Below are 23,447 nucleotides of genomic sequence, written 5' to 3'. Positions count from 1 at the left end.
ACATAGCAAATTTTAGCTTTCTGGGTCAATTTGGTAAAATTTTGATTTTTTTCTTTTTTGGCTTAGGTAAATTTGATTTTCAAAAATTTACTAAACACCGAAAAATGAACTTATAAGCTCCTGAAACGCGACTTTTAGCTTTACTTGGATGAAAAAATTTACTGCCAGTTGAGAACTCTTCCTAGTGGGATTCAACAGGAAATTTTCACGCTCAACAGTTTTGGTTGACTCCAATTTTTATATGTAAGTACGTATACCTAGCCAAAAAATATGATGAAAATTCGAGAAAAAATCTTTTGAGAAGAAATTATTTTAGAATTAACTATTGAAATAAAATCCAGTTCACTAATCCTTGAAGGTCTGTGTAAAGCTAAGTGCAAAATCATTTAAGTTACGAAAAATTCAAAAATGAAAAAAAAAACAAATTCAGTATAATTTTAGCAATATATTCATTCATAGAAATCCTACTCTGGACTTCAAATAGGTAAGATAAAAATATTTTTTACTCCAGTTTAGAATAAATTCCCAACACACAAAAAATTGTTCCAATGCAAATTTTGAAATACATAAATTCCTATTTATGGCAATTCTCTTCAGTTGTGATAGGTACTTAAAATGATTCAATTTTATGGATTACTTTTCTAAGCTTGGAAAATCTTGAGGTTTATTAATTAATATTCTTTGAAATTTTGATGTGAATAGGTACAAAAAACCTTGAAATTAAATTTCAGGGAGTTTTTACTAGGACTAAAGAGTATTTTTTTGTAGGATGTGTCAAATTCGTTCTCACTATAGGGAACCTCATATTCTCTCCTACAGGAATTTTGATGAAAAGTAGCTCCAATAATACTTACCTAGATCCTTGAGCTGCCAATTTTAAATTCGAGGCTTATGGAGTAAAAAAAATAAGTTGGTTGTCTTAAATAAAAAAGAAAATAAATGTTTACCCTATACGTGTGAAAAATAATTTCACCACTAGATTCCTCAAGCCAAAAAAGCAAATAATGAAACATCAGCCTGTTGTCTTTCTTAAAAATTGAAAGAGGCTAGAAATGCTTTCATTTTCACTGACAAAAATCCAGTTTTTTTTTTCATAAATAAAAATGTCACTGTGTAATTGTCAAATGATAATAATAGAAAAATTAAATGAAATTATTAGGTACCTACCTAGAAAAAAAATCAAAATTTCACCAAATTAATCTAGGAAGCCAAAATTTTGTATAATACTCTATTTTTTACTGTCCCCTCGATTCGATAGTAAACGGTTTCGAACCGTTTTGAGCCAATTTGAATCCTCCAGCAAATCGTTGAAAGTTGAAATTTCCATAAAATTTTACCATTTTTACCCAATGAATTTGGAAAGCTGTCACTTGAAATTTTGGCTGGATGAATTTTTTCGTGCTTGTTCGATTGCTAGCTTTGTCTAGTTCAAAAATTTTTCTGTTACCCTAATGTGGATATCTCCCTCGTTAAAACTATGACTTGAATGATTTGAAATTTGAATCATTTTTCTTCAAAATCTCAGGAAATAATAGTTCACTAGATCCCGGAGTGAGAATATAGCAACTCAAACAATGCAAGTGTAAGTTAAGTTGTCGACCCAAAGAAATGAAGGGACAAAGTTATCCCTGCTGATTTTAATAATTCATAAATGTAAATTGAATTGAATCTAATGGCGCCTTGTCACAGAATTTTGAGAGAAGCATAAAAAATAGAATTTTTAATTCCAGCCCATTTTTAGAACTGAAAGGAATATAATTATTTAAAATTTCAAGAGTTATTTCAAAATAAAATAATTTAGTGTGCTGTAAATATAGCTAACTTTTCTTTACTATTTTTTTTTTTTTTTTTTTTTTTTTTTAAGAAAATGATAGGGTGCTTTTTTTTCTTACAGTCCAATCATTTCAACATTTCCAACCTACCCAAACACATCTCCACACAACTCAATACCACAATCATCTCAACCCTCACTCACCTATCAGTAAATTCCATTCAGTCAATACCTCGTCTCGAGAAAATCGAGAAACAACTCCCTTTTTTCCAATCTACGAAATAGCTCCACAAAATCACACATTGGGCCGCAATAATTTCCTACACTCTGTGACCAAAATCATACCCAAGAGTGAAATTGTCTTTACATCTGAGCAAAAAAAAAAAGCACATAGAAAGATACGAGTATCAAACCACTGGAAGGCATTCTTATATATTCTCGAGTCCCCCTTTTGAATTAAGCTCATCGATGTGTAAAAAGCTAGACCATAAAATCTCTCATCTTGATAATGTTCTGCATTCGCATTTCGGAGGCATTTGGTATTTGTCAATTCGTTATAATCATATTTTTATTACAACTGGGGTTTTGTGTACATACAATCATACAATACGTATTACTCGAGTAGGTATAAGTAGTTACAAGTAAAGTTCACGAACAACAAAAAAAAAGAAGTAAACTTATTCTTATAGGATAAGATAACGTAACGTAAAATTGCATAAGCAATCTGTGTGTGTATTTTATTGCATCGTTGACAAAGGGTATGCGAACTCTCGACATTCGAATGGTCCGCACATGTACGTTTTACTATCCAAATTTAGTAACGATATATTTTACGATACAAAATACAAGACTGTATACTATGTACGAGTAGTTTGACTTATAGCGACGAATTATTACAATCACGAGTTATTCCATTCTATACTATTTAGACTAAGTATAATTAATGCGCAGCTATCTAATTGAAAATGTTTTCTTTGTGTTTACGTTATTTAAAAAGAGAAAATCAACCTTTGAGATGATTTTATATTAATGTTCAACGAAGACATACAGTTTGACTAATAAAACGTATTATAAGTAACAGGTTTGTAAACTAATGAAGGTTAAAATGACGGGTAATTACCAATTTTTCTACATAAGAATGAGTAAAAGTCTAACTCTTTTTAGAGATTATTTCCAATCGGAGTAATTAACAAACTCGAAAAATTTCAACGGATTAAGCCCGAGGTATTTTAAAATCCTGGTTTACAATATTGGTACATATTTTCAAAAGTCATTGATGGCCTTTGACAATTTCACTAACCGGAACTGGAGGATTTACGGTAAAAAGATCACAAATGCGTGGATATTTATAAAAATATACTCTCTTATTGGTTGTTTAATTGATTTGAAAATATTGAAAAGAGTAGCCTATCTATAGACGTAGGTATGTATTTCGAAGACCAGTATTTCGCAAGGTCATACTTACAGTGTCATTTTGGTAGGTATCTTTTTTTAAAAGGCACTGGCAGTCTTTTTTTTTTTTGGAATTGCGCCGAATTTCTATACCTGCGATTGTTAAAATATCGATTCTTTTTTCGCATATTATATATTTTTACCTGAAAAGGTTTTTATATTTTTTGGAATTAGATCTTTGGTCGTTGAGATTTTAAAAAGATGATGAAAGAGAGAGTGTAAGCGGGTGAAAAAGATTTCGACCCTTTCGCACCACCATGGTCAGGTGTTTTGAATATATTTCCATCGTGTATAGGCCTATATATGTGGCCCTTTTTATGTATTATTTGACAAAAACCCCGAAAAATTTTAGCATCTGCGTTCGTGCGAATTGTGGTGTTTTTTCCAATAGCCATGCCGCGGTTTGCAACAATCGCCAGTTCATGTAAACACTCGTAACCCTTCTTGTGAGCATTCGGAAACAGTGGTTCTCATTTCTTGGAATTTACATTCGGTCGTTACCTATACTTAAACGAGTAATTATTTTGTTAAAATCACTCGTCGGGTATGATTTCCTATATGCAAGAGATGAAGGGCTACGTTTTTATTTTAAACCAAAGTCGAAATCGTCACCTTCTTTATTACGTACAAATTGTTTTTTAAATCGACCGTATAAGACAGTAGAACAGCAAGTTGTTCTTCGAGGCTTTACTTCGAATAGTATTGCTGTGGTAGGTCTAAGTCTAAGCATTCGATGGTAATTATTCCCGAAAATCCAAATCGACAGTCGACACTTGAACGAGTCGAGTTTAGTTTTTCAACCCCTTTTTAAAACTGGTAGCAGATTGGTTTTTGGGCTGTCGAGGTTTTTATTAAAATGCATCATAATCTGCTCGTACTCCCACATAGCCTATACGTATGTATATATGAGAATACAAAATGGTGTCCAATTTTAGAATTCACAAAAGAACCACTGTTCTATTCTAACCCCTTTGTTACCCGGTGAAAAGATCGATTGGTTTTCAAACATCCTGTCAACGTTCGATTCGATTGCATTGCAAAAATTCAGCTCGAGATGTGATGTGAAAAAAATATTTACCATGTTGCCATCGATGTATTTGAGGTTTTTGTCTAATGTGTATTTTCATCGATTTAGATCGTTGACGAAAGGACATTGTGTTTTGTAATATTTGATTTTACTATACATAGGTAGGTAAGTATTTTATGTAGCTACACCTACCTACCCAATACTTTTTTGTCTGATTTTTGAAAACTAGAAAAATAATTCTCTTATGAAACTATTAAAAATGGAAAAAATTACCAATTTCTGCTATACGTCACTTATTAGTTATTAATATCTGAAGTAGATTTTCAAAAATCATGTTTGACTTTAGAAAACTTGGAAATGAATCAATGAACAATAAAAATATTATAGGAATGTTGATCTTTTAAAAATAATTTTCTAAAATTTCAGCAGACTTTTGAAAACTGAAAAATGTTTTTGATCAATTTTCAATATTTTTTGTACAAATTATAGGTTTAGGTACAGGGTGCCCAGAAATATTGTGTACCCTAAAGAAAGTTTTTTATTAAAAACATAGGTTGGCAACATGAACTAAATGCATATGATTGATGGAATGTTATCACCTCGGTCTAGCAACCAATCATGTGCTATCATTATTATCAGTCAGTGTGATCAACCAAAACATTTGGCAGAAAACTTTTTTAAGGGTTCACGGTATTTCTGGGCACCCTGTAGGTAAAGTACCTACAAATGATAATAATTTCATCCTACTTTCAAGAACAAAATGGTGAGAATGTGCTCAAAAAGTACCAACTACTAAATTCATAGGTGAAGGTGCTGGAATGAATTTTTATAGGCAACCCTTGCAGCGTGCTTAACATAACTTGGTGCATCATGAGCATTTGTTTAAAGAAATTCTCGAATTATGTAAAGAGTTCCGAGTTTGATAATGTTGAATTTATTCATGTTTTTGCAAGAAAGCGTGAATTTACAAACATTGTTGCCAACTCTTTGACCAAAAAGGCAGTCTATACAGTCAAACAAAATAAGCAAAAAATCCTCAATATGACTCCACACCAGCCATCAGGTGATTGAAACTTTCATTCGTGAAAAACGCAGGCTTAAGAAAATTGAAGAAGAATATTATGCCTTCAATAATAAAAGTCATCCTGACCCAATAGGCAATATTCTTTCAAAAAGGCGACTGGGTCCTCATAACCAATCATCGAGGTAAGAGACGAGGTGGTTTTTTGAACAAAATAGCCGTGAGTGAGAGAGAGAAAATGATATGAAATATGAGTGACAAAGTAAGTCTTCATCAGATATACCTAGTTTTATGTCATCTCATGCAGGCCCGGACCCCATACCACCGAGTTACCAAGAAAATCTCGGTTGGCTGTGATGTATTTGGGGGGGGGGGTGAGGTATAAAAACTGGGTCGCTTAAAAAATTTCTGAATGAATTTTTATGCTCAGTGTCCTGCACTTTAAAAAATGGGATAAAAAAATTTGGCTGATTAATTGAGGAGCCCAGAATCAGGGCCGCTAAAAAGGGATATCTCAGTGGACCACTAAATTTTCAGTGTTCTAGGGTCTGGCCCTGGTCTCATGGGGATGGAATAGGATAGGAATGGTTTTTTAGATCTGACAACGCTTCATCTGGGCTTTATCTTTGTGGAGAAAATTAAGCACTTGCTGAAGGTTTAAATCAAAATTGACCTAAAACAGGTAGTTTTCACAGTGAGAAAGAGTGAAAGGGAAATGAGGTAATTAGTCACATCTGGTTGATTTCGTTTGAAGAAAACAATGAAAAAGTTATCTAAAAATTTGTCATAAAAACATGTTTTTGAATTTTTAAAATTTTCAAAAATCACCCAACAATCCAAGGAGGTGATGAATTCTGAAATTTTTGTTGAGGAGATTATAGGATAAGTATTATGCTTTATCAGTCTAGATTGTTTCTGATCAAACTGAAACGTGTCCGTTCAAAGGATCTTCTCTTACAAGAGAGGTTCCACAACTGGCAAAAAAATTGAAACCAGACACAGCTACACCTAAGAAAGACTTCAAGAGCTGAAGTGCATTTTTCGAATTTTTGAAAATTAGAGGTTTAAAAATGAAGGGAAAAATCAAAATTTTACCAAATTGACCTAGGAAGCTGAAATTTGGCATAATACCCTATTGTCGATCCTCCAAAGCGATTGTGAATGGTTTTAAACCATTTTGAGCTTACTTCTGGTCTAGTCATATTCTAGAAATTCCACATATTAAATGTGATAAAAATCCGTGATTGAAAAATTGAAAAATGTACAATTCTGAATTGGCAAAAACTGATTTTGAAAAAATACTCGCTGAAGCTGATTTCGATAATCTTTATGGCACTTTTGAAAATCTGGAATTTCCATAATACGACTGGAGGCTCCAGACCATCTTGAAATCATCTTCAATATGTAAATTTTAGCCTTCCACAAAATTTCATGAGGTATAAAATTTTGTGAAACTTTCAACTTTTAAAAACCTGCTTTACGTCTTATGTAGGCTTCAAGTTGATTTTTTGGTGGGGTGGGGTGGGGTGGGGGAAGTTGGGGTCAATAATTAGATACTTACATTATTAAATTTCCTAGATCATTTTTTTTTTTTGGAAAAATTTTGATTTCTCTCCATTTTTGACTCAAATTGCATTTTTGAAAATTCACCAATACTCACATTGATACCTACTGGTTAATTTAGTTTTTCAAAAAGAAACATAAAAAGGTTAAAAATTGATAGAATTACGAGTAAGTACATCATTTTTAAGCTTTTTGAACTTTCATAAATTTCCCAAAAATTTAGAAATATACTTTGGTACCTCAAATTTTGGCAACATTTGTTCAAGGCATCTTATCTTTAGAAAAGACGTTGATTCTGGGTGGTCAAGCAGCTACTTATTTTCACGCAAACCCTGATAGAATCGAAGAACTTTAAAATTTACTCCAAAACTTTTCAAATTGAAAGTTTTCCAAAAATTCAAAAATTTATACCTACTTAAGTACTTATTGTGACATTTATAATTTTTGAAATTTCTAAGAATTGCATGTTTTCTGCAGTAGGTAGGTAATGTAAACATCAATTTGAAAAAAAAAAAACAAAAAAACTATGGATTATATGTTTTAATAAAGGAACGTTCCCATACTTATAATTTTTTTGCACAACTTATTTCGCATCAACTCGACCCAAATATGAGGTCAGATCCTGTGATTTTGTTCCAGATTTTTCTGACAAGTTTCCTTCGAATTTCGACTTGATTTTTAGCTTCAGATGATGTGGAATAGCACAAAACTAACATTAGAGATACCTATACCTAGGTCGTTGGTAATTGAAGATGAGAAATAGCTTCAAAAGAGGTACCTATAATCATTATTATTTTGTTTGAAATCGACAAATTTTACAATTCAAATGAAATTTTTCGAAGAATTTGGAGAATTGCGGTGATTATGAACGTCAGTCGAGTAGATTTGAGTTTTCAAAAAATTAGGAAAACTGACTATAAAAATCGGAAAACTTTATAATTTTGATGACTATTCAGTGAGATTTGATTTTGTTTAAATTTTAGGTACCATCAAGTTTGAAAAACTGCCAAAGGTCTTAATAAATGCTCAAAACTTGACTGAGTTCCAAAAAATTCGTCAAGTTTTTCAAGTCATCAGTTTTCAAAAGCGTTTGGCCTTACTTCGTTCCAGAATTGGAATACCAAAAATTTAAGAAAGAAAATAGAAATTATTTTTTCAAGTCATATGAATACGAGTAGTATTTTATCTCTTATTCTACTGCAAAACCTCGTCATTTTATTCGACAAAGCTGGTATTTTTTTTATGCCAGTTGGAAAATTTTAGTCTACATCTCATAAAAATACCTCCACTTTCGTCTCTGCCTAGTTTAAAAACGTTCGCAAGTCTCTGGTAAGTGATATTTAATCAATGCTGCGTATAGAAGAACAAGGGTTATAGAATCACATTACGTAGTTCACATTCCCTTTCAAGTTGAAAAAAATGTTATTTTAATGAAATGAAAAAAATCAAAGACGATGGTTAATTTTAATTAGGTTATCTTTTCCGCAAAAGTTAAAAAATAATCATCATTCATTAGGTAAGCATTCGCATAAAATCAATAAAATTAGAGGTAAAAAAATGAAAAATTGATAAAGTTGATCATAATTTACTTCCTTGTGCTTGCAATAATCTTTTTATTCGGGTTTGAATTTGATAATGTACCTACCTATACTTAAACTTAACTAAATTAAGAAAATACGTGTGTGCCTTTCTACCAAAAAAAAAAAAAAAAAACTGCTCGTATAATTGTAAGTTTAAATTTTATCAGTAATTATGAAATTATCTGTCGAGTCTTTGTAATGCGGCAATTGGTGTGGTACTTTTTTTAATAAACATTTTTCGTCTCTATACAACATGCACTTTGTACCTCGAATACTGATTTTTAGTTTTTAGTTCTATTCGACAGAACAATGATAACATAATGATAATTATAAAAAACGAGCACATAAAAAAATAACCAAAGTACCTATACAGACCATAACACTATACCTAAGTATATTATTCGAGTATACCTACCTACAGTTTTAAAAAAAATCAAAATCGTGTTTCATTTCGCAGATGTGTATCGTATTATAGTTGGGTTAGTTTAGTTCGTAGTGCTCGTTCCTCGTTCTGTGTTTTGTGATTAAAATCCAGTGCAGCATAATGTCACATTCAAGAAGTCACAGGGACAAGCGTCCTCCTTCGATATATCCAAGAACTTCTTCTGATCAGGTAAGCAAGAACCTAACAAGTACATAATATAATTTAAAATCATATCTTAAGGTACTAGCATAAGCATAATATTATTATTAAATACCTAAGTATAGGTACCTACTACCTACTTTTTTTTTTTTTTAAATAACTGACTTACCTACATAACTGAACTTCCATCCAACTCATTTCCTCTACACACCAACCTGACTCCCACCCTCAGACCCACCTCATACTGACTTCACACGACAAAGCCAAAAGTTTCCCCTGCCCAAACTCGCCCTTGGCATAGGGGTGTCGTTAATTTGTGTAGGGCATACGTTGTTGTGAAATATTAATATGAAATAAGTTTGAATTTGCCCAAAGACCTAGAAAAAACCGCTTACCTATTTTTTACTCGCCTCAATCCGGGCTCCAAATTTGATAGGTGGGTAATTCTCAAAAAAAAGGTCAATTTTGATGTGCTTAATTTTGAAAAACAAAAATCATTTTTTTGGAAAATTTCAAGAGGGAATCATTTGTATTTTGTATAGGTGTCCCAGATCCCTTTTCTAGTGTTAGCCTCAATTCAATCCCCCCCACTGTGGGCCTTGGCCCCCCCTAAAACGGCGATAATTAGGATTCGACCCTCGTCGATGTGTAATATGTCAATTGATATGTTTTCGAGGTCGTAGAATTCGAATCTGGAGTTATTTTTTTTGTAGAGGCGGAGGGGAGGTGTGGGGAAGAAGAAAAAAGTCGAAGGATAAATGAACACTTCACAAGCCGAAGTGTAGTGGGAGGTTTTTCCCTCGTTCCTCACGTTATTTGCTGGGTAAAAATTTCCTCAAACGAAACTTCTTTAATTTACCTCCCGCCTATAATATTTTCATGAACCAATCATTTCATTGCACCGGTCACATTATCATGATTATGGACGACTAGCGGCGTTTCGATGAACTTTTATGCGAGCTTTCAACATCCTAAAGCTTCGTACCGATCTTCAGTAGGTCCGAGCACCTCGGCCTACTCATTTGCTTTGAAAAGTGTGAACCTTAGTGTATGAAGGATAAAACTCGAAACTTGAAACTCGAAGCTAAACATTTGAATAATTCAACTATTAAACATCATAATTAAATGCAAAGCTTTTAATTATTTTATGAAAAGTTCTCACTGCCATTAATAGTCTTATTTCCGTTTTTATTCCTTGAGAATAGATGATATTTATTTCATCCGGTCGTTATAGGATTGCTGCCACCTATTTTGGTTCGATTTCTCTGACCAGGGTATGCTAATGATTTTTTTAAATTTAGTTTTAAGTTGCACGATTTTCTTTATCTTCGTTTTCATTTTTGTTTCTCAATAAAAAGTCTCAAAGCCACTTGTGCTTGTTACTTTCTTCAATGTTCGATGGGTTAGGGGTGCCCTTTTATCCCTACATACTCTCTTTGGTATACCTATTTTCGTCACCTGTTTATAATTTCTTAATGGTGAAAGACCCTGATTTTAATTATTATTCCGGTTGAATTTTATTATGTATGATTCTTCATGGTAAATCTTTGAGATACATTCGTTTCATAATTAATATTGCGCCAATGTGGGTATTAATTCATGAAAAAACAACATAGTATTCAAAGTAGGTCCAAGATTCTATGCTTTCTTTTTTCATTTTTATTTATTCTGTCCGAATAACCCTTGGCAAGGCGGTAAATCGCCAGACAAGGGTGTGCTTTCATTAGCTAGGTCATTTCCCAGGGGGTTCTTTATTTTTTTTGGTACTTGGGATGATGCGGTGCATGAAAAGGAATTTTCTGCATGCTTCAGAAGGACAATCTCAACGTTTTTTCGGTTCTAGCCTTACTTACTGGACATTATTTGATTTTAAACACGTAATATATGTTTACTTATCATGTAGAATAACTTCCCTTTCTCAATTACCGTTTTTGGCCGGTTCATTAGGGTAAATAAAAAGGCAAGCCGAAGGACACAGATTTTGCGAAATATCAAAACTTCACTGATAAGTACGATCAGAACGAGCAGTTACCTATGTAGTTTTTAAAAAAAAACTGTGCGGGGTAACATTTCTATGAGAACAGTGAACCCAAGCCCGTATCCAGGATTTCCTCCTGGGGGGTGATGAATGACACATAAGTAGGGGACAAAAATCACAAAATTCCCAAAGGGCTCATATGTATAAAAATTTCAATAGTAGGCACATTTCAGTCATTTTCATGCTGAATTTTAGCTTGAAAAATGTGTTGATCAGAACAAGGTTTTTGAAATTTATCCAGTAAATTGTTTACGAGTGAAATTCAGATTAAGCACGATCAAATCGAGGGCAAAATTAAATACTACATTTCTGATTGTGAAATTGGTTTATCTGGATTTAACTTGACACTCCTCACGTCCTCAGACTTGAATTAGTAGTCTGTTCAACTAGGGAGTGATAATGATTTTTGACGATTTTCGAGGTTTATTGCCCAAGCGTCGCGAGGAAAATAATTCAAAATTGTCGAAAATCATTTTTACTCCTGAGTTGGATAACATAATTATTTTTCGTTATGAGGGAGAAAAATCCCAGTACCTAACTACCTATTCAATTCCAATAATGATCAGTAAGCTGGAGCAAAAGGAGCACTATTTCTCCCTTATAATAACAAAAAATATGCCTACATAGATTATGCAACTACCTAGAGAGATAATGTGATTTTTAATGAATTTTGAAGTTTGTAGCAAATTATCTCCCATAAAAACATATCACAACATGATTTTTTTCCTGTGATTCAATGCAAGAAATCGTAGGAAATTATATTAACCTAAGGATTTTTTGGCCCTGGGGGGTGATTGTACCCCAAATCACCCCCCTTGAATACGCCCTTGAGTGAACCAGTGCAGCCACTCACCAGAAAAAAATGTTGGATTGGGAAGCTAGCAAAAATAATTGAAAATTGCTTTAAAATTTGCGCAAAAAGTGTGTGACAGTTTTCAAATGTGAAATGTGAGCTTCCTATGGACTTATTGCAATTGCAATTTGCACAATAATGGACCTTCGAGTTCTATGATAATGAGAATGTGTCAATTTTTCCCCAAAAAAATGATGTTCATGACGCTTTATAACATTCATTTTCAAAAACATGGCGTGTGACAGCCAAATTGAAGGACATTTGGGGTACATATAAAATCGAATGTACACCAATGAAAGGAGGGGCTAAAAATCTCAATACCATATGTGAAATGTGTGGGGGGTGATCCTTGAATATGGACCAAAAAAAAAAAAATTCATGCTAAAACCTTTGAGAAATTTGCCATGTACACGATTTTTACCTTTTTTTGAGAATTACCCACCTAAGGGTAGAGGCACCAAATATGGACCACTTTTTTTTTGAGGATTGCCACTTGAAAAATATAGGAGGTAGAAACCTCCACAAAGGCTTAAAATGAAGTTCCATCCTTCCACCAACACTGTACAAAACTTCAGGGGTGAAGGTCAACTTTAAGTATGTTTTTTTTATTGTTGAGTGATGAGTGTCAAAATGACAGTTCGAAATTTTGGACGCCTAATATGGACCACCTATAAAATTTCAAAATAAACATACTTTCACATTTTTCAAAAGGTCATATTTATTTGTAGAAATGAACAAAAAAACTTATTCTAAGCAGTTCAGGTTAATTTTGAATATTTTTTTCAAATTGTTGAATGACGAGTGTCAAAATGACAGTTCAAAATTTTTGAAGTCTAATATGGACCACCTAAAGAATAATTTCAAAATAAACATATTTTTACATTTCAAAACATCATATTTATTAGTAGAAATGAACAAAAAAAAGTATTTCAAGCATTCCCCTTTTCAGCGGCTGTAAAAAATGAGTAAAAAATTCAATATCACAGGTGGTCCATATTAGCGCACCCCATAAAAAAAAACTTTGCACCAAAAATTTCTGTACATACCCTCATTTTTAGCAAAAACTGATCACTCCAGCAGAAACTACATCCTTTTTTGATATTATAAACATCAATGCCATTTAGAAAATTACACCACATATATATTTTAATAAAAGTTGAAAAACACACTGAAAAAATTTTTCAGTGTCTCAAAACAGTTTTTTGTAAATTTCTCAGCGAGTTTTGACTTTACAGTTGTAATTTTTGTCTCATTCGTTTTTTTGATGAAAAATACATCAGAATACATTTTTTCCTGACAGATTGCGCTAATTACCAATGAGAACGGGCGCTGGTCCATATTGCGGACTGGTCCATAATTGGTGCACTTACCCTTATACAAATAAGTCGATCGAACTTTAACACCCCCTTTTATTTTTCATTCAACCAAAACGCAAAGTAAACCAAATTCTACGTAGAGTCTAGAGAGATAGGTCTTAGAAAAGGGACTCGCCGCGTACACATTCGCGATAAGCATTTGAAAGAACTACGTACTCAATATCGAAAAATAACTCATGCCAAGAAAGTAATTTCTATTTTTTCTGGCCTTGATGCAGTTTCTTTATTCTTTTCACAAAAATGATCCTAAAAGAAAACGCTATCTTTTTTTTCCCTCTTCTTTATATATATTTTGTGAAAAGAAAAGAAAATTTAATTTTTACCATTTTCCCCTTTAAGAAGATTAACCGTGTCGACAGTTTTTCACCATATAGAACATCTCTTCTCTTGGTCGTACTGTAGCGCAAAAGATATACTTTCCTACTCGTATACGTTCATTTTTACTCCATACACTGTAGACTCGACGTAATCAAAAAATTCAATTTCATTGTCATAATTCGGTTTTAGAAAATACTGTTAACTTGGAATTTTGCTTCGAGGATACAACACTATACAACTACATCAACGCATGTTAGTTATCTACGATGATGAAATGAAACGTCGTCATTTTGATACGATTTTTTTTTCTTTTTTTCTTTTGTGATGTTCTACGCGACTCGTGAGAAAAGGCTTGGACTACATGTTCTGTTAGATTGTGGAAAAAATAACGGATTTTTAGTATATAAGGAACTTTTAAACATCGTAAACAAAATAACCAGCAAATGAAAAGAAACAAAAAAATTAACTGTTGTATCATCATTATGTTTTTCGATTCACATTCAAAACAAACAACGGCCTCAGCATCGAACCGGTTCACGTCACGTTCAACCCTTTGATAAGCTTATTTTACTTTCGATTCAAAAGCGAATCTCTTTTAAATAATTTTTTTCCTCCATCAATGTGATTTTATTATGTGTATCGATATCCTGCCGGAACCAGAAAAAAATAATTTACGATCGAGAAAAAAATTATACGCGTGATCGATACAATGCTTTCAACTCGAAGGGATGACAAAAAACCCCTCGAGTTATTCTCCTCATCCGCAGAGCAAGGGGGGAAAAAGGAACATTGTCGAAAACAAGGGTTAAATGTTATTAACCTTTTGATGCACGCGCAAAAAAAAACACCAACCTGTTTTTTTCCTCTTCTCTTCCGTGTTCCGAACAGGTTGGTTATTGAAGGCTTTTTATTGCGTTATATAAAAGGAGGGTTGATTTTTTTCCCTCTGTTAAGAGATCGTGACGCGGAAGAAACATTTTAAAAAGATTTTTTCCTATAATAAAAAAAAGTAGGAACCTTTTTACTCGTAAAAGGCACCGCATAGTGCAGGTTAATGCCCTTTTTTTTCCTACCACCACAATTAGATCCTTCTTGGATCCAATACAGAGGTACTTAAATTGAGAAAAAAAAACTCTATTCGAATAAATTAAATTCTCGTATAGTTATTTTTATTAACTCGGAGTTTAAAAAAAATTTTTTGTATAATTTCTTTTTCCTTTTTTTACGATTATTTTTATTAGAGGTTTTTTGGGCACTTTTTATATGACCGACGACCAGACTTTTTCGGTTTATTGCACCGCAGTCGGCTCCTTATATATGTACTCGTACCTCTTCGTTTATTGTTTTTTTTTCTATCCTCGTCCATGATAAAAATATTACTCTGTATCCAAAGCACCACGCCCTTAAAAATTTCCATCGTTCAAAAAACTTTACAACCCCTGATTCTATATAGTGAAGTATATTGTACTATGTCGAGGAAAAACGAGGGTGGTGTTTTTTCATATGGTATTTTTAGTACATACGTATATATGGATGGAAGCTTTACACACACACCGAAGTCCTGTAGGTAAGGGGTTGAAGGAGCGAGTGCGAGGGTTGATGTTTTATCATAGTTGTATTACACCGCACCTCATCACGACGGTTTATACGTTACTATACTGTATAGTGTGTACCGAACGTGTACAGCACACAATTTTGGGCAAAAATCTTATTTTCCCTCCGTCATTTTCCAGCACGATATCGGTCCAGGGAGAGGCGGAGGCGAGGGCCAAGCACACAAGGCGCAACGTTGCCCATTTCTTTAAATCACAATCCCTTACTTTGCGCTGCGGCCCTCTTTTTGTATAAAATATTGCTTTCGGCTTCACATTTATTATTACTTGCCATTATTTTCTATACCGTTTATAATCGCGTAAAAACAAAAAAGAAGAGGAAGAAAAAAAAAGAAGGAAAATGCGGAAAACTCGACGCTCATCGTGAGCAGAAAATATGGGCATCGTTTAAACGGCGGCGTGGAGAATGTTTTCTTCGTATTTTATAAAAATGAAAACGTACGAATGGAAATCATATTCGATATTTTTTCCAAGTATATGTGAGGTTCTGTTTACGTCTTTTCTGACGATGGTGGTGTGAGGAGAAAATATAGTGGTTGGGGGAGAGAGGGAGGGTTGGAAGTGGTGGAGGGTTTTTGGCGCTTGATGAAGTGTCATATGAGAGGATGTGAGTTGAGTTGAGTTGAGATCGAGGTGTTTAGAGTGAATAGAGAGATTTTTTTCTCACGAGAGCTTTATAAAATGAGCCAAATTCAGATGCTGAATTATTTGGAATGTAAATGAAAAAAAACAAGTCTTCTAGTTCCATTTTCTGACCATTGCAAAAAACTTTTTTTTTCAAAAATAGAGGCTCAAAAAAATTTTAAATTTTTAGGAAAAATTTAAAATCATGTGAAAAAAATAATTTTGTGTAGTCTCCTTTCCAAGGAGGATGTTTTTTGCTCTACTTACTTAACCAATTAATGCAAAGATGGTCACATGTGACCACAGCTCAAAAATGGTCACCGATGGACTCATGATGAACCAATTGGCCACAAAATGTCCTTTATACACATTTTCTCATTTTTAGATTAATTTTTCATATTTATTTCAGAAAAAAACATCAATTTGCCAAACAATTTTCAAATTCACAACATTTCCCGCCAAAATTTTTCTCAAAAAAAAGTCAGAAAGTAATTTTTGAAAGTTCGATGGGTACCTTCTTTAATATTTCAGTACCTAATTTATTGATTTTTATCCAAAGTCTGACATAATGCCAGAAAACCAAGTTTTTCCTCCAAGTGTTCAAAACTCAACCTCACACCGATTGATGGAATTTCTTTCAAGTTTTTGAAAGTTTGGTATACCTAATACGTATCAGATTATGTATTTGTCCCAAGTTCTCAAAAGTCAGCGTGGCCAAGATTTATTTCTCTGATTTTTCATATGATTTTGATGTTTGAGAAAAATTAAGTATCTATCTATGGAAAATAATGGGATTTTATCAGACCATTCATGAATCCAACCAGATCGGACCAGATCTAATTAGATCTGATCAAATCAAAGTTTTGAATTTTGATCGGATTAGATCTGTTCAAACTTGATCAGATCCAATAGAAAGGACCTGATTAGTCCTGAATAGATTTGATCAAATTTTGCTTGATGGGTACAGATCAGATACTGACATTTCCTGATCTATTTTGATCTAACCAGATCTGATTACCTATACGTCACAGTTTAAATAGGATTTTATTTCTTCTGGCCGGATAAGATTCTGATATGTAATACATGTTTGATGTGTACTTACCTACATGCAGAACTGATAAAACTGCAAAGTTTTGATCAGATTGGATCTGTTCTGACAGGATTTTTTTGATGAAATCAGATCAGATCAGATCAGATTCATGTATTTCACGGATCTAATTTGATCTGATTAGATCGTAATTTGGCTTAAGTACATACATCGAAGTTTTTTGAGGAGGAAGAGCGAAGAGGAGGGCGTTCGACTGAAAATTTGCTGACTGATATAGGGAAAATACCATAGCCTATTTGGTCGATTGATATCATATTCCCTTAAAAAAATTTCATTTTCTGTTTTGGATTTTTGGGCACCCAAAATGTGATTTTTTTTTAAAATTTTAGAACAAGAAACAAATAATTAGCCCGAGTGAAGTAAGGGCGAGAGTTTTTGAAAAGTTGATTTGGAAAGGCCTAAAGACGATGTTTTTTTAAAAAGGAAGTTGAGATTTCGAAAACAAAAGGACAAGTCCGAGCGAAGCGAGAGTGAAGCCTTTTGAAAATGTGTATTTTGAGAGAACTAAAAACGATGTTTTTTCTGTGCAAGGAGTTTATTTTCGGCTTTAAAAATTTTTGGATTTGAAAGATATTTTTTTTGTAGGACGTTAATTTTTTTTCAAAAAAAGAAAACAGGTCCAAATATACTTACCTCAAAAGACATAAAAACAATTACTTTTATGCAAGAAGTTTATTTTTTCATTTAAAAAAGTGAAAAAAAATATATATATTTTTCAGAAATTTCAATTTTGAAAAAAGAGAGTCCTTCGAAGCAAGGGCAAAAGCTTTCAAAAATTGATGTTTAATTGAGAGCAGTTAAAAAAACAGATTTTTCTCTCATCACAGGTCCTTCGTTTGTCGACCTTTCCAGAAAGCGCAGGCTCGGGGCAAACTGTCCCCTTTGCCTACCCTCTCGATGGTCTTGACATTTTGATAGGATTGATTTGTTTATAAGTTATCTATTTCTATATCTAACTGGATCTGCTTGATCAGATCCGGAAAATATATCCCACGTCTAATTTTATATCTACCTAGATCCAATCAGATCTGATCTTATGAATCACATCATATAGGTAGTCGGATTACCAAGATTTGTTCAGACCTCAAACATGTTTGGCCAGATTGACCAGATCAGTTCTGAATATTTTCCTTACCTATCCTATCCCAATTATATTGTATCAGATGTGATCACATTCACAACAACGTTTTGATAAAATACGTATGTTCAGATTTTGATCTGATTCCATCTTTCTCCAATGAGAGTTGCGATGTAAAAATCCCTAATAATGGTATAAAAATTAATAAAATTATCCTGCTAAAATCTACCAAAAAGTTGGAACAAAATTGCAAAATTTGAAAAAAAAATCTGAAGAAATTGTATCAGTTCATTGAAAATTGTCAACTGAAAATTGTGATTTTACTTAATCATTTAAAACTTTACAATCTACATAAGAAAAAATTCAAAATTGCCGAAAATCTATGAAATTTTGGTAAAATTTAGCAACATTTACCAAACATACTTGACAATTTGTTGAAATGTTGCGAAAACAATTCTAAAACAAAGGAAACAGGATGAAATATTGTAAAATTTAAGCAAAATATTCGAAAAACCAAGTGAAGTAAAATTCATTAAAGATAGGTATAGGTAGCACAAAACATAGGTACCTAGTTGGATTTTTTTGGTTAAATATAGGTAGCCAAAAAGCAATTGAAAATTTCCAAAAATTAATTGCCTATAAATAGTTGGAAATTGCAAAAAAATGATCAAATATTTACAAAATGGAATAAATTTTCGCATAAATTGCATTGGGTGTAAGTGTCATCAAAAGTAGGTACATAGTAAAATTAAATCAAAATTATATCTGACAAATTTTTTTCAAAAATTCATCAATCATTAATATAATTTAAAAATAAGTGAATAAAGTCGATAAAACACCTAAAAAAATGTGAATATATCAAAAAATATTTTGAAATTATGAGAAAGTTATCAAATTACTCGTATAATTTGAATAAAATGAAGTAAAAGTACCTATTGAAAAATCACATAAAATGTCCTTAAAAACATGGAAATCAATGAAGAAAAAATTAGAAAAATAAGTAAAATCAAGCAAAACTAGACAAAAATTTCAAAAAAAAATTTCTTGAGTTGTTAAAACATAAACAAACAATTTAAAAATATTTTCTCTGTAACTTTAGTTCATAAAACATCGCAAAAAACTTGAACAATGTAGCTATCCAAAAAATCAAAAAATTCTTGAAAATTACGAAAAAGAAATTTCTAAATAGATAACTCGTACTATCGAACTCGCAAAACCAATACTTGCTCAAACATTCAAAGCTTACCAAAAATTGAATCAAATAATATGAAAATGTGACGATTTTTCAAAATATTGCATAAACTTATCTTGAGAAAAATTAGCCAAAAAAAATCAAAAATCTTTTGTAAAATTGAGGAAAATTAACCAAAATGAGTATTAAGTATCCGAAAAACTCATGTAAATGTCTCAAATTCCCCCTTCCCTCCCTCCCCAAAAAAAGTTTTGGAAATTATGAAAAAATGATAAAATTTTAAATCGAGTTGAAATGAATGTTAAAAAAAATGACTCAGAGCGTTTTAAAAAAATTGTGAAATACCAATAAAAATTACTGAACACGATCAAAAAGTCACTTAAAACAATTACCCACAATTTAATGGTTCAAAAATAATTGAAGACGTCATAACAAAAAGGGGTATATATGACACATATGTCCTTTTTGAGACGAATCCATATTGTTATTCTTCAGACCTTCCTCTATCATATGAGACCACCCCCACTTCACAAAGTCGAAAAACCAGTGAGATATCACGATTTTAAAACTGTGAAGTCGATTAAAAATCAACTTTTTCAGAGATAATGGGTTACTCATGGTCGATTTTATGTTGTCAACCATTATTTACCTGGTTTAAATCCAAAAATTTGCTCAAAAACATTTTTAAATCATAAAAAAAATTGGCCAAAAAAACTTGTCTTTTTTATTTTTTTTTACTCAACATAGCGATTTTTTTCAGAGATAATGGGTTACTCATGGTCGATTTTGTGTTATCAACCATTATTTACCTGGTTTAAATCCAAAAATTTGCTCCAAAACATTTTTAAATCAAAAAAAAAAATTGGCCAATTTTTCGCTTCAAAAAGGACATATAATTCGAAATGTTTACACAGTTTCCTCCAGACTGATGGTACATAGCATTTCATATAGTTAGATAGTGGACAAATGAGATAGAATCGTCACCATGTTCAAATATGCACATTTCTAAACTTCACAAGCACTCAAACTTTCAAACAGTTTTTTCTCAAAATACAACTTTCACACATATGTCCTTTTTGCTATGACATCTTCAATTTCAAAATGAATAATGTGAATCGACATTTAACTGCTCCAGGAGTTTTTTTCCTGCTAAATGCCATTTTTCAAAAATCAATACATTGAAAGGAAATCAAAAGTCAAATGGATAAAAAATAAATAGGCCTCAAATAAAAAATAAAGGGAAACAAAATTAAGAAATTGAGAAAATCTTTCAACGTGGATCCCCCCCATCTTCAATTAGATAACTATTTTTATAGAAGACGAATTTTGAAAAATCTCAATAAAAGTCAAACAATAGAAGGAAAGCGAAAGCAATCAATAGGTAATTAGAAATAATTGCCTCACTCAATCTGCATTCATAAAAGACTCCATGCCACTCAATAAATCCTCTTACGAGCATATTTTTACACAGTCATCTGCAAAATAACCCAACATCTAGACACCAATAAACAATACCTACACGTCTTTTTTTGCATAAAAAAAAGGGAGAAAAACACCGTTAATTTGATAGCACATCGTAGCTATAAAGAGCCTGGTAAAAGACTCCGTTATAGACACGTGATACTTATACATACAAATGGAGCAAGAAGAACGTATGTCAACTGGACGAGGTTATATTTACGTAATACACCGTTGATCGGGTGAATATATGCGGTAAATGTGTTTAACATTGTCTCGTGGCACTGGGGAGACTGCCATGCCAGTGCCAGGTGAACATTTAACATAAAAACACCCCCGTGATTTCTTGCACGCCGGTTGTAGCAATAATATAATTTCCATATGCTTCGTTTAGTCTGGTGCTGTGCTGTATGAGGAGACGACGGTGACATCGATGATATTATAGCTACGTAGTCTCCACTTTCGCCTTTTATCATATTTTTACTGAAAATAAAAACAAAAGAAAAAACCATACACCCAAAACACAAAATTCAAAACGCCACATACTTGAATAGATAAATTCTATTTCTCGTGCATCGAATCTCTCCGCATTGACCGATTTTCGTAGAAATAATGGAACAAAATAAAAAGCTAATGACTTCGACAATTTCTAACAAAATCAATGATCCAGAATAAGGGTTGAAAAGTAGAGGTTTTTTCCTTCAACCATTCAACGCTATATTTAAACAATACCTACCTCTACATCGTATTGTTCTTTAAATCATCACGTACGAGTATGGTACCGTACACCATTGTATTTTAATGACTTACCTACCTACGATTTTCTACGAGGTAACTGTACCCTTTATACTCAGCAATCTTGTTAAGGTACTATACTGTGCTGGAGATGTTGGGGAAAAAAAATCGAAGATTCGATGAAGTGTGAAAAAAAAATCCAGACCAGTTACCGGTCTGCTGAATATGTTTCACGAAATCCACGCTATTAGTTTTCGTTAGCATTTAATTTAAGTCAACTTTACAAGAGTAGATACTAGTATTTCGAAAAATTAGATGATGATTCGCCTTTGGTCGGCGTTGATTTTTTAACGATGTAAATATAGGTATCGAGTATTGACCGAGGTATCTAAATATGCCTGAGATTACATTCGAAGCCTTCTGGGAACGACAAAAAGCCTTTAAAAAGGTCCTATAGATGACATGAATGAACATCGAGGATACGTTTAGCGTCGTGTTTTTCGAGTAATACCTACCTATCTACGTGGCGCTGGCGTGTCTGCGTTATTTTCTTATATTCTATACATACTTAGATGGGTTTAAGGATTGTGGTACTTTTTGTTGAGATTCAACAGTCGAAAATGGAAAAGGAAAGGTGTCATTTTTATTAATGAATCAGGTTCAGTTCAAGTAAATGCTCGCTGTGAATCATTCTGTCGTCGAGCATACCTAAAGGGAAGTTTCCACACGATAAACAAAATAGGAAGGTATTGAGTAATTTTATCTTTCATTTGCATGGAGAAAAAATTATTCTACAGAGGTATAAGTTCAATTTTATATCATCACTGAGCATAATTTGATTTTTGAGGGTATGGTCCTTGTTCCCGAAAATTGAAGTCGAAAATGAGTTGTTCAACAGAACAGAATTTTCTTACAAGTTTTCCCTACACTAAAGAAGTTGTCCCTTACCCTCTGTCTTCCCTAAAAAAAAAAATACTAATTTCGTTTCAAAAAAAAAAATTATTGGAGAAGTTTCTTCTGAAAAAGTTTTTTCAAAAAAAAGTTCTACCAAATTTGAAGTTTTCATTTTTGAAATTTTATCTTATGTAACAAACAATTTTTGGAGAAGTTTTTTTTTCGAGAAAGTTTTCAATGATTTTTTGATGAGAGAAAGGAAAAAAAAATGATCTGGCCCGAGCGAAGCGAGGCCGAAAGCGTTTGAAAATTTATAATTAAAGAAGTAAAGTCCATGGTTTTCAGTAAAATTCTTTTATTTTTCTCATCTTTCATCAACTTCTTCTCAACTTTTCCGAAAATTTTCAATTTTTTACCAACATTTTTCTGTCTGGGGAGAAAGAGGAGTAAGAATATTAGGAAACACTTATGAACTTATTTGATAATAATTTCCTTAATTTGTCAAATTATTGGCTGATGTGTAATTTTTCTTGTATTATTTTTTTGTTGCAGGTAAGCAAAAAAAATTACGAAAGATTCTTCTCGTCTCATTCGGCACGTCAATGCTACAAGTTAATCTAACTTGGAAAATAAATCTGCAACGAGTGTCTCAGATCATGAAAGTGTTGCTTATCTTCTAAACTGAAGAAACCCCCCATTTTCAAGCAAAAAAAAAATGAGAATAACGTTTTACAAGGAGAAGAGGAGGAGAAGTATCTATTAATGCGTGGAATAAAGAGCTAAATTCAATATATAGGTACCTATAGGTAGGTACGTAGATAATGTTTTTGCCTAAATTACAAGTTGAAGGAGTTGCGAACAGAACCAAAGGGGAGGGTTTGAAGGTCTCGACCTCCTCCCCTTTGGCTCAGAGAAAAACTTTGGATTTGAACTTGCGGGGACATATTTTGAGAAATCGTCCTCAAATCGACCAAGAAAAGGCACAAAGATAGTATTAGTACAGTCATTTTAGCAAAATTTTTAGTCGAACCTCCAGCGACTTTTTGGAAATTACCGGAGCCTCCGGCAGATATTTCAATGCTTGAAATTTCCATAAAATTTCACCAAACAGAGACGCCTTATTTTTGACATTATTCTGAGGTGGATCGCAGGCAGTTTCAATC

General features: G+C 32.7%; 1 long non-coding RNA gene across 1 annotated transcript in view; it reads right to left on the bottom strand.

The window, feature by feature from the left end:
* Positions 1-2,321: 2,321 nt before the first annotated feature.
* LOC135838979 (uncharacterized) overlaps positions 2,322-23,447 on the bottom strand; it is a 219,949-nt gene continuing 198,823 nt past the window's right edge. The window contains exon 3 of the long non-coding RNA XR_010557503.1: positions 2,322-9,039. This is a non-coding gene — a long non-coding RNA (uncharacterized LOC135838979). The remainder of the gene's footprint in view (positions 9,040-23,447) is intronic.

This window comes from Planococcus citri, chromosome 3 (assembly GCF_950023065.1).
Source record: "Planococcus citri chromosome 3, ihPlaCitr1.1, whole genome shotgun sequence".
Lineage (NCBI taxonomy): Eukaryota > Metazoa > Arthropoda > Insecta > Hemiptera > Pseudococcidae > Planococcus > Planococcus citri.
Note: the sequence above shows the minus strand (reverse complement) of the source record. Positions and strands in the feature narration are given on the sequence as shown.